This window comes from Meriones unguiculatus, chromosome 20, assembly GCF_030254825.1.
Source record: "Meriones unguiculatus strain TT.TT164.6M chromosome 20, Bangor_MerUng_6.1, whole genome shotgun sequence".
NCBI lineage: Eukaryota > Metazoa > Chordata > Mammalia > Rodentia > Muridae > Meriones > Meriones unguiculatus.
Window position 1 is genome coordinate 7,183,857 of NC_083367.1, and position 12,101 is coordinate 7,195,957.

General features: G+C 36.9%; 1 non-coding gene across 1 annotated transcript; it reads left to right on the forward strand.

Moving 5' to 3' along the window:
- The first annotated feature begins 4,612 nt into the window (after positions 1–4,612).
- On the forward strand, positions 4,613–4,719 carry LOC132649627 (U6 spliceosomal RNA). Its single transcript, XR_009588111.1, has one exon. It is a non-coding gene; the product is annotated as a U6 spliceosomal RNA (small nuclear RNA).
- Positions 4,720–12,101: the final 7,382 nt, after the last annotated feature.

The following is a 12,101-nucleotide window of genomic DNA, read 5'->3' on the forward strand; positions in this document are numbered from 1 at the left end:
GGGAGGATCGTACCACAGATCTGGGCTTCAGAAGGAGAGTACAGCTGGCTGCCACCACTGAGGAGCTAGGAGCCCCACGTCTGTTGTCATAGTCCCCAGGCAATGAATTATGTGCTGAGAATCTCTGTGAGCTGGTTGTGCAGAGGAGGAGGGAGGCCTGAAAGAGCAGAGTGCAGGGGATCACGTGATCGTTTCTTTCCTTCCCCAAAGAAGTCCACAGGTGACCTGAGACTAAAGGTCTCAACTCGTGTGATGTTCCCTCTTGTTCAGAAAGCCTCACCATTGTTTTCCTGGCTTTAGTTGTCCCTCCACTCAGCAATTGCAGCGTTTCAGCTCCTCTGCCTCTCAGAAACTGTGCGTACTGGTCATAGCCTTCTTGGATCCCCTAATGAGTGTCTTTTAAATGCCTATTGAAAACCTACTATGAGTAGTCAGATTCCATGTGTAGCATGATGTTTATATCTACAAATTATCATTTTAATTACATTCAATTTTATTTTATATGCATAGTGTTTTGCCTCCATATATGTCTGTGTGAGTGTGTCAGATCTTGGAGTTACCGACAGTTATGAGCTGCTATGTGGATGGTGGGAATTGAACCCAGGTCCTCTGGAAGAGGAGCCAATTCTCCTAACTGCTGAGCCAACTCTCCAACCATACAAATTGCTATATATTTCAAAGTTGCTAAGACAGTTGTTCTTAAATGTTGTCTACATAAAATGATCAACATGGAAAGTAATAGTATTGTTAATTCATGTGTTTGAGCATGTAATGTTGTCCCATTGTACCCATAAATATATACACTTTTTGTATATCAGTCATCTCAGTAAGCCTTGCGGGACATAGCACAAAATAGAAGAATGTCACATAATTTATCTATTTATTCTTCTTCACATAGTGTACCATGAACAATGCATAGTAAATTTTTAAAACTGAGTATTATTTTTCCTTAAGATTTATTTATTATTAATACAGTATTCTGTCTGCATATTCTTTTGCAGGCCAGAAGAGGGCAACAGATCTCATTATAGAGAATTATGAGACACCACGTGGTTGCTGGAAATTGAACTCAGAACCATTTGTAGAACAACCAGTGCTCTTAACCTCTGAGCTATCTCCCAAGCCCCTAAGCTGTGTATTCTTAAGGAGAAACAGAATAAATTTAAGTAGAATTTAATCAAGCACTTTCTATGGTGACCAAGTCTATCATCAACAGGCTTGAGCCATATTGATTTGATGCACCTTGGTATGGCACAGAGGAAATAGTCTTTTAGCCCTCCAGTCTTTGGTTTAGCAATCTCTAATTCCTGTTGTGTCATGGGGAAAAGATATGGACCTAGATTTACAGTTTATGTAAATAGTAGTCTACTAATGTTTTAAAGTTTTCAAAGAAAAGAAAGACTATAAGAAACACCCAGAGGTTAAGAAAGGTGATAGTAGTTTTTTAAAAGTTGATATCCAACCAAGGACTATACATTGAGATAACTTAAAACCCCTCAACAGATGTAGCCCATGGCAACTCAGTCTCTAAGTGGGTTCCCTAATAATCAGAACAGGGATTTCCTCTGTCATGAATGCAGTGGCTGTCTCTTTGATCACCTTCCCCTGAAGTGAGGTGGGCAGCCTTACCAGGCCACAGAGGAATGCAACAAATGTGGATTTGACACAAAGTGTCAAATGACACAAAGTGAAAATACTATAATAAATAAAAAAATAAACTAATTTTTAAAAAGCTGGAAACAGAATGGATGAGAAACACTAAAGACACTAAAGAAATATTCTTACAAATTTTATGTCAATTTCTCTCTCTCTCTCTCTCTCTTTCTGTGTGTGTGTTTGTGTGTGTGTGAATGTGTACGTGTTTTATATTCTCAGTATCCTGAATATTTAATTTGTTATATAGACCTAGATCTTCATCATGAAAATTCAAGTAAATATAATGCATTAAGTCAGTTTTATGTCAAAATTATTTGGCATAATTTACCTCTGACTATAAATTTTATTCTAAGATGCACAAAGTTCTTCTTTAAGGCCCTCATGTAATTGCTTGCATGGTGAGTTGTACTTCTGGCTACACTAGACAAAGATTTAATCAGAGAAGCAGCTGGATACTGCTTTTGAGTTTTGAAATTCTTGATGATGTATATCCAAATATAACAGGACTATTGCTGGGGCTTCTGGGGTCAGCTATGCTATTACACAGTCTCTGTCTTTAGTGCATTTTCTGTCATACTAAAAGGAAGAGGGAAATTCAAATAAAATAGTATATAAATATATGAAGAATAATACAGAAAAAAATTCAGTTTCCTAGGGAAGCAAGAATGATGAGATCTCTCGTGTTAAATATTAAAAGAAAAACATTGTATGACATACCTTAAAACAGAACTTCATGAAGTAAGCAGGGTAAAACATTTAATTAGTTAGGACAAGTAATCTCCTCCTTAGACTGTAAGAGCCCCGCACAATTATTCATTCTCCAATTTCTGATTCTTTATTTGGAGTTCCTTGAAAATGGGTTGTCCACATGCACTACTGAGTGGCCCATGCGAGTGCAGAGCAGGAAGGACATGGGCTCACAAATCTACATGACAATTTAGTTCTTTCTTGGAGGAGATTCTGGCTTCCTTCACACTTCTCTGATATGTATCAGTTACAGCAGTTATCAACTCTCAGGAAAGGAAAGTATTTATCTTGGGCAAGCCTTTCTTTTTATAATTTTAATTTTCTTCTCCCACCCAGATCTACTTATTTCTGTCTCTCATTAGAAAGCAAAAGGGCTCCTGAAAGGTAATAATATAACATAACATAACATAACATAACATAACATAACATAACATAACATAACAAAACTAACACATTAGATTTGGACAAAACAACCAAAAAGAAGAAAAATGTGTCCAACAGAAGGCATAAGAATCATAGATCCACTTTTATACACACACTCAGGAATCCCATAAAACCAATAAACTGGAAGCCATAACATATAGAAGAATATGGAAGAATAATACAGAATAATAAATGATAATAAAATATAAAATATATGAAGAGGACAACCTGGTGCAGACCCGTGCAGACCATGTGCATCTTACTGCAGTCTCTGTGAATTCATATGAACTCTGATCATGTTGATTTAGAGGGTATTGTTTTTGTGGTATCCTCCATTCCCACTAGTTCTTTTCCTGTCCTCTTCAAGGTTGTTTTTTTTTTCTTTTTTCCCTGAGAACCAGGATTTGATGAAGTTATCCCATTTAAAAATGGTGTTCCAAGGTCTCTTAATCTTTGCATAATGTCTGACTGTGGGTGTCTATATTTTTTCCCATTTCCTGCAAAAAGAAACTCCTTTAATGATGGTTAAGCAAGGCATTGATCTATGGGTACAGCAGAATAAACTTAGGAGTCACTTTATCGCTAATTATTTTTTTTAGCTTAGCATTTGGTTTTTCCTTAGGGTTTTGGGATATCTACTCCCAGGGCTTGGTCACCCAAGTAGTGTCTGGGATCAGTAATGTTTCATGGGAGAGGGCCTTAAGTCAAATCAAATATTGGTGAATTATTCCCATAAGCTTTCTGCCACCATTGCTCCAACATATTTTATAGACTAAACAACATCATTGATCTAGAGTTTCTGCCTGGCTTGGTCTTCATTTCTCTTCTTGTAGAGGGCAAACATACTTACTTATACCAAAGACACTAGCATATAGGGGTGAAGGCTTTATGTATGCACCAGTTTTATTGCTCCAACTGGTATAAGTGTTGTTGTTAGCAATGGGATCCTTTTGCCTTTGTGTGGAAAGAAACCTTAGTCATGGTAACAACATGGGTTGTTTGTTTAGGGGTTCCCATGGGACTCAACCAAAAACACAATTAGATGTAATCTAATACTGATAAAAGAGATGCCCAATTGCGGCTCTATCCCCCACCCCCATTATTTGCCATTTAGATTGCCTTCATATTTGCATACATTTTAGAAAACTTCTACTGTATTAGGTTGCCATACATCTCCTCAACTGTCCCTTGGGTTTAGCTGTCATTCTCTGTATTCTTTCACTAATACCTCTCTTTTCTTCCCCTCCTCATTTGATCTTCCTGTCAAAACCTCCAAACCATCTATAACTATTCTATTTCCCTTTCCCAAGGAAATCTATCTAGCAACACTAGTCCCTTACTCTGTAACTACGGTTGGGGGACTAAGGATTGCAGCTTGGTTATCATTTACGTAATAGTTAATATCCAAATATATTGCAAGTGATTCAAATAATAACAACATGTAAGACTTCTATATTGCTTAAAGCTTTTGGCCTTTTTTCAGGGACAGTCTCTCAGCTAGATTCTAACTTAACCCAACTTGCCTGCACTGTGTCCCAAAATGTGCGTAGCTCTTGACCTTTCTGCTACTGTTCCTGTCCTTTCTGTTCATTTCATGACTCTTTTGATTCTCTCAACTTTGCTTGCTTGTCCCTGCATCCCTCTTTTCCTAAAAGTCCCACACCTATATTTCCTGCCTCAGATATTGGCCATCAGCACTTTATTATAACTAATCATCAGTCAGACAACACCCAAACATCCCTTTGGTTGTTTTTAGGCAAAGACAACTGATTAATCCTTTATGTTTGTGCTCACTTCCTCAGCACATATACTAAAATTGGAACTAAAAAGAGAAGATTAGCATGGCCCCTGTGCAGGGATGACACGCAAATTCGTGAAGCATTCCATATTTTTTTAATTTCAACCAAAATTAATCAAAAAAGATAAAGAGGGGCACTGCATTCTCATCAAAGGAAAAATTCACGATTAGGACATCACAATTCTGAACATCTATGCCCCTAATATCAGACCGCCTACATTTGTAAATGAAACATTACTGAAGCTTAAATCACCCATCAATCCCAACACTTTAAAAGTGGGAGATATCAACACTCCACTCCCACCAAGCAGCAGATCATCTAGACAGAAGCCAAATAGAGAAATAAAGACACTTAACAGAGGTCGTAAATCCAATGGACCTAATAGATGTCTACACAACTTTTTACCCAAACTCAAAAGAGTATCCCTTCTTTTTAGCACCTCATGGAACCTTCTCCAAAATAGACCAAATACTTGCTCACAAAGCAAGCCTCAACAGATACAAGAAGATTGAATTAATCCCCTGTATTTTATCTGAGCACCATGGACTTAAGCTGGACCTCAACAACAATGGAAATAGCTAAAAGCCTACACAAACATGGAAACTGAACAACTCACTACTCAGTGAAGCTGGGTTAAGGAAGAAATAAAGAAAGAAATTACAAATTCCTGAAATTCAATGAAAATGAAGGAACAACATACTTAAACTTATGGGACACAATGAAAGCAGTGCTCAGAGGAAAATTCATAACACTAAAGTGCCTTCAAGTAGAAATTTGCAACATCTCATACAAGGAATTTAATGGCCAAACTGAAAGCCCTAGGGGGAAAAAAAAGAAGCAGATACACGCAAGGGGAGTAGATGGCTGGAAATAATAAAAGTCAGGGCTGAAATCAATAAATTAGAATCAAATAAAACTATTTAAAGAATCCAAGAAACCAAGAGCTGGTTCTTTGAGAAAATCAACAAGATAGACATACCCTTAGCCAAACTAACTAAAAGGCAGAGAGAAACTATCCAAATCAGCAAAATCAGAAATGAAAAGGGGGATATAACTACAGACCCTGAGGAAATCCAAACATTCATCAGGTCGTGCTGCAAAAGCCTATATGCCACAAAATTTGAAAATCTAAATGAAATGGACAATTTTCTTGGTATATTCCATCTACCAAAATTAAGTCAAGCTCAGGTAGAAAGATCGAATAGCCCTACATCCCCCAAGGAAATACAAGCAGTCATCAACAATCTTCCTTCCAAAAAAAAGCTCTGGAACAGATGGTTTCAGCGGAGGATTCTACCAGACCTTCAAAGAAGTGCTAATTTCAATTTTCTTCAAATTATTCCACAAAATAGAAACAGAAGGAACTTTCCCAGACTACTTCTATGAAGCTACAATCACCTTAATACCTAAACCGCACAAAAACCCAACAAAAAAAAGAGAACTTCAGACCTATCTCTTATGAACATTGATGCAAAAATACTCAATAAAATCCTTGCAAACCTAATCCAAGAACATAAAAAAGATGTCATCCACCATGACCAAGTAGGCTTCATCCCAGACATGCAGGGTTGATATAATATACAGAAATCCCCTTGGTGTGACTGTAACCAAGCAAACAAAAGATCTGTTTGAAAAAATCTTCAAGTCTCTGAAGAAAGAAATTGAAGAAGGTATCAGAAGATGGAAAGATCTCCTGTGCTCATGGATCAGTAGAATTAACTTAGTGAAAATGGCCATTCTGCCAAAAGCAATCTATAGATTCAATGCAATCCCCATCAAAATACCAACTTGGATAGGGGCAGGGAGGAGATGAGGGAGGGAGGGTGGGATTGGGAGGCAAAGAGAGAGGGGGCTACAACTGGGAAACAAAGTAAATGACCTGTGATTAATATAAATAAATAAATAAATAAATAGATGTATGTATATGTATATATATATATATATATATATAGAGAGAGAGAGAGAGAGAGAGAGCAATAGTAATAAAACCACATGGTGCTGGCATTGAAACAGAATGGTGGATCAATGGAAATGAATTGAAGACCCAGAAATAAACCCACATACCTATGGACACTTGATTTTTGACAAAGAAGCCAAAACCATACAATGGAAAAAAGACAGCATCTTCAACAACAATTGGAGATGGTCTAAATGGATGTCTCCATGTAGAAAAATGCAAATAGATCCATGTTAATTATCCTGCACAAAACTAAAGTCCAAGTGGATGAAAAACCTCAACATAAAACCAGACACACTAAATGCATTAGAAGAAAAAGTGGGGAAGAGCCTAGTACTCATTGGTACAGAAGACAACTTCCTGAACAGAACACCAATAGTACAGGCTCTAAGATCAACAATTAATAAATGGGACCATATGAAACTCAAAATCTTCCGTAAAGCAAAAGACAATGTCTTCAGAACAAAACGACAGCCTACAAACTGGGAAAGGATCGTCACCAACTATATATCTGACAGAGGGCTAAAATCCAGAATATATAAAGAACTAAACAGTTAAAAAGCAACAAATCAAGTAATCCAACTAAAAAATGTAGTACAGAGTTAAACAGAGAATTCTCCCTAGAGGAATATAGAATGGTAGAGAAACACTTAAATGTTCAACGTCCTTAGTCATCAGGAAGATGCAAATCAAAACAACCCTGAGATTTTACCTGACACCTATTAGAATGGCTAAGGTCAAAAACTCAAGTGACAATACATGCTAGAGAGGATGTGGAGAAGGGGACCCCTCCTCCATTGCTGGTAGGAATGGAAACTTGTACAACCACTTTTGAAATCAATCTGGCTCTTTATCAGATAATTAGGAAAAGTGCTTCCTCATGAACTAGCTATACCACTCCAAAATATGCTCAAGTACACAACAAAGACATTTACTAAACCATGTTCATAGCAGCTTTATTCGTAATAACCAGAACCTGGAAACAACCCAGATGCCCCTCAAAGGAGGAATGGATACAGCAATTGTGGTACATTTACACAATGGGATACTACTCAGCAATTAAAAATGAGGAAATCATCAGATTTGCAGACAAATGGTGAGAACTAGAAAAGATCATCCTAAGTGAGGAATCCCAGAAAGAGAAAGACACACATTGTACATACTCACTATTCAGTGGATACTAGACATATAATATAGAATAAATCTACAAAAATCTGTACAACTCAAAGAAGGTGAGTTAGAAGGAGGGTCCTGGGTAAGGTGATTAATCCTCATTCAGCAAGGCAAATGGGAGGACACTGGAAGAAGGAGAAAACAGGAAACAGGACAGGAGCCTACCATGGAGGGCCTCTGAAAGACTCCACATAGCATTGTATCAAATCAGATACTGAGATGCATAAACAAACTTTGGGCAGAGTGCAGGAAATCTTAGGAAAGAAGACCTGGAGAGGACAGGAGCTCCACAAAGATAGCAACAATATAACTGGGCACTGAGGTCTTTTCTGAGACTGATACTCCAGTCAAGGACCATTCATGGTTATAACCTTGAACCCCTGTTCAGATGTAGCTGATGGCAGTTCAGTTTCCAATTTGGGTCCCTAATAAGAAGAATAGGGACTATCTCTGACATGAACTCAGTGGCTATCTCTTTGACTGCCTCCCCCAGATTGGGGAGCAGCCTTGCCAGTCCACAGAGGAGGACAATGCAGCCAGTTCAGATGAGACCAGATAAGCTAGGGTCAGATGGAAAGGGAGGAGGACCACCCCTATCAGTGGACTTGGAGAGGGGCTTCTGAAGAGATGAGAGAGGGAGGGGGGAGGGAGCTACATCTGGGATACAAAGCGAATAAACTGTTATTAATATAAAAATAAAATTTAAAAAACTTCTTTATGTTTTGGACAGGTGTGGAAGGACAAGTATTTACAAACAGAAACCCTGGTGATTGGCCTGCCATAGAAATGGTAATACCAAAATTCTATCAGCCTTTAGCTCTCTGCTGGTACAGTAAACAACAATTGAGAATACAGAGACACAGCTTCTCAACAATAATGAACATTGCCCCAACAAACATATAAATGGATGCATACCATATTTGTTTTTCTGTGTCTGAAATACCTCATTCAGGATGATTTTCTAATTACACCCATTTAGCTTCAAATTTCATGACTCTTTTTAACTGCTGAGTAATAGACAATTGTATAAATGTACCATATTTCCTTTATTCATTCTTTTGTTGAGGATCATCTAGGTTATTTACAATTTCTACTTATTGTGAATAAAGCAGCAATGAATATGGTTGAGCAAGTGTCTTTGTGATAGGATGAAGCCTCCTTTGCATATGTGCCAAAGAAGGGTATAGTTTGACTTTGAAATATATCAGTTCCAAATTTTCTGAGGAACCATTTATATAATAACAACTGATTTCCATAGTTACTGTACAAGTTTACACTCCCACAAGCAATGGATAACTCTTAACTTTTACTTCAAATTCTCATCAGCATGGGCTGTTACTTTTTTTATTGATCTTAGCCATTCTGATGGCTATAAGATGAAATCTCAAAGTGGTTTTGATTTGCATTTTTTTTTGATGGCTAAGGATGTTAAATATTTCTTTAAGTGCTTCTCAGCCATTTGAGCTTTCTCTTTTGAGAATTCTCTGTTCATATATGCATGTCATTTTAATGCAGTGTATTTTTGTTAACCTTTCTTGAGTTCTTTATATATTTTACATGTTAACCCTCTATCAGATGTAGAATTGCTAAAAAAAATGTTTTCCATTTTGTAGGCTGCCACTTTGTCCAACTGATTGTGTCCCTTGACATATACAAACTTTTCAATTGCATGAAGTCCAATTTTGATGGTTTTAATGAAGACTGTTCTTAAAAGGGGAGAACCCCTTTTTATTTTAGTATAATAATTGTGAGAAACATAATTAAGTATCTATTCAAAACTTTCTGAGGTTCCTTAATGCTGAATGTTTTAAATCAGGGATTTGTAATTGCTTTTTTTGTGATAATATTATACTTGCATCATTACCCTGTTTCATTTTCTTCCTCCAAATGCTCCTATATACCACTCCTGAATTTCTTTCTAATACATGACCTTTATTTTTGTTAAGTTGTTACATACATAGATGTGTATGCATATTATGTATATCTATTTTAACTATGCCTATTTTTATATATGAAAATATATGTTCATGCTCATGTAATGTGTCTTGTATGTCAGTACAGCAGTTTTAGTCAGTTGTTTGCAAACACAGGCAAAAACTATAGTATAAATACAATTGTTATTTTAGAATTTCATTAAAATTTGAGAGACAGTTCATATCAGCAAAATCTCTAATAAAGCACAAACAAGTAAAACAACCAGAAAAATTAAAAATGACATTTATAATCATCAATCTAAATCTAAAATCAGCAAAATCTAAAAGCAGGATCAAATCAAGATTTTTTTGCCTCAGTTCAATGTTTTCTCCTTTTGCTGAACATTTAGAGATAAGTCATTGCCCTTATGCTTTCTTCTTTTGTCATCTATAATTCCACAGAAACAGCAAAATTGTGCAGGCCAGGCCATACCCCAGATGAGAGTAATCACTTAGGTGGGTGATCCCATGCCTGGAGCAGAAATAATCAACTCATGAGATCCATATTGGTTCCTTAAACAATTTAGCCTTCTTTGGATCATCTTGGAGAGCCAGAACAGAGAGGATAATCAGCCAAACCACACCTTGACAAAGAACCACTTAGTTATATATACCTCTTGCCCTCTGTCATAATTCTTCCTAAAACTTTTGTCAGTACTACAGAAGGATAGATATGAATGATTATGCTCTATGGATTTTACCATGATTATTGAATTCAAGAATAGATAGCCAAGGCTAGCTTGAGGCACTTCCATAGCCCAACTTCTTGAACAAAAAATCTCCATTAATGTGGGTATGAAAATAATGAAGAAAGTAAAACTAATTGTAAAGTTTGTATGAGTGCTTGATAGGAACTTTAATAGTCACAAGATGGTCCTTACTACTGCCTCTGAGTAGTGTTGTGATCTATCTGAAAGTAGATACCCACCTTCTGTGATTACAATATTAAAAGACAGTTGCCTGAGTCCAGGCATCTCAGTAATGACCTCCATTTTGTGGATAGAGTCAAAACTGAGTTCAGAATCCCAGACCCAAGCACTAACTCCTTTCCTGCTTTTCTAAGTGTTTCATGCTTGTCTGTTAATCAGTAAAGAATGTAAAGAGCGAAGTTGCTGGTATATAAACTAAGGTCTACAAGTTGTAAATGCATTGTCTGTCATGATTTAATTGACTATGTGCAGCTGTCAACTCCTTTGTTCACTTATTGTTATAAGTTCTGGGCCAGAAATCCAGGAGGTGATGAGTCACGGATCTTGAGACCAGGTGACATAGATAAGGTCCAGTCACCACATTTACTTCATTGCTCAACATTTTGTGTAAAAATATGATTGGACAATTCTAGAGCATGCCCTGCTCCTCCTTGTATTGTGGTTTTATACTTTAAAAATTCTGTACAACTTCCCTTCCGTATCACAGTTCAGCTCCTGAGTCTGTTCTGAGGCCCTGGTCTACCAGCAGTGGACTGAGTACAATAAAATTCTGTCATCTGCTTAAATACTTACTAAGAAATAGACAACTCCTGATCTGTCCTCCCTGAGTGGTAAGTTTTGCTGTATAATTCAAATAAAGATAATTCTTTGCTGGACTCCTGTGACTGCTTGGGTTATTTTGGATTTTCAGACCCCAACACAATGTCTAAAATGTACTCTGCATATTTAAATATCTGATGCACTACCTCCATTGAATGAAAGATTTCTAAGAAAAAGCTACAGGTTTATTTGTCTCTTAACTTTTAAGCACAAGTAAAAGGAAGCTACTTCTGCCCTCTGCACCACAGACTGTTTTCCTGTTTTGTTTTGGTAAGTTTGCTGCTGTATTTCCCCCTTTTTGAGAGCTAATGGTACAGAATACAGATGAGAAGATGCTTATTTAAAGCACCTCATTTCTCCAAGCACAGAAAACACAATGTAAATTTTTATAGATGCTCCACAAATCTAACTTCAGCCTTGTGAGATTTACAGGGAGTCTTGAAGCAAACAAATCAAATCAACAAAAAACAAACCAGCAAACAAACAAAAACAGAATTCCCACTACTGGCTCCTGAAAATTGAAAAGGGGTCCAGGGTAAACAAACTAATGTAAATCAAAAGGAATTGCCAGTGGCCATAGAATTGTAGTTCCAAAGTTCATTTCTCTGGTTAACATTCCTAAGTTCATTCTTGCAGAATGACTCAATTATGCAATGACTGCCTTTTAAAGGTTTGGAAAATATATTGGGGGTAAAGCTGAACCTTACTTTGCTTTTTAGAAACATGCACATGGCTCTTTACCTCATACCCTGTAATAAAATGTGGCTTTCCATAACAGGAGGAATCTGTGACTTATTTGAAATTAAAATCACAAGGACAATTGAAAACTTTAAAAATTTACACA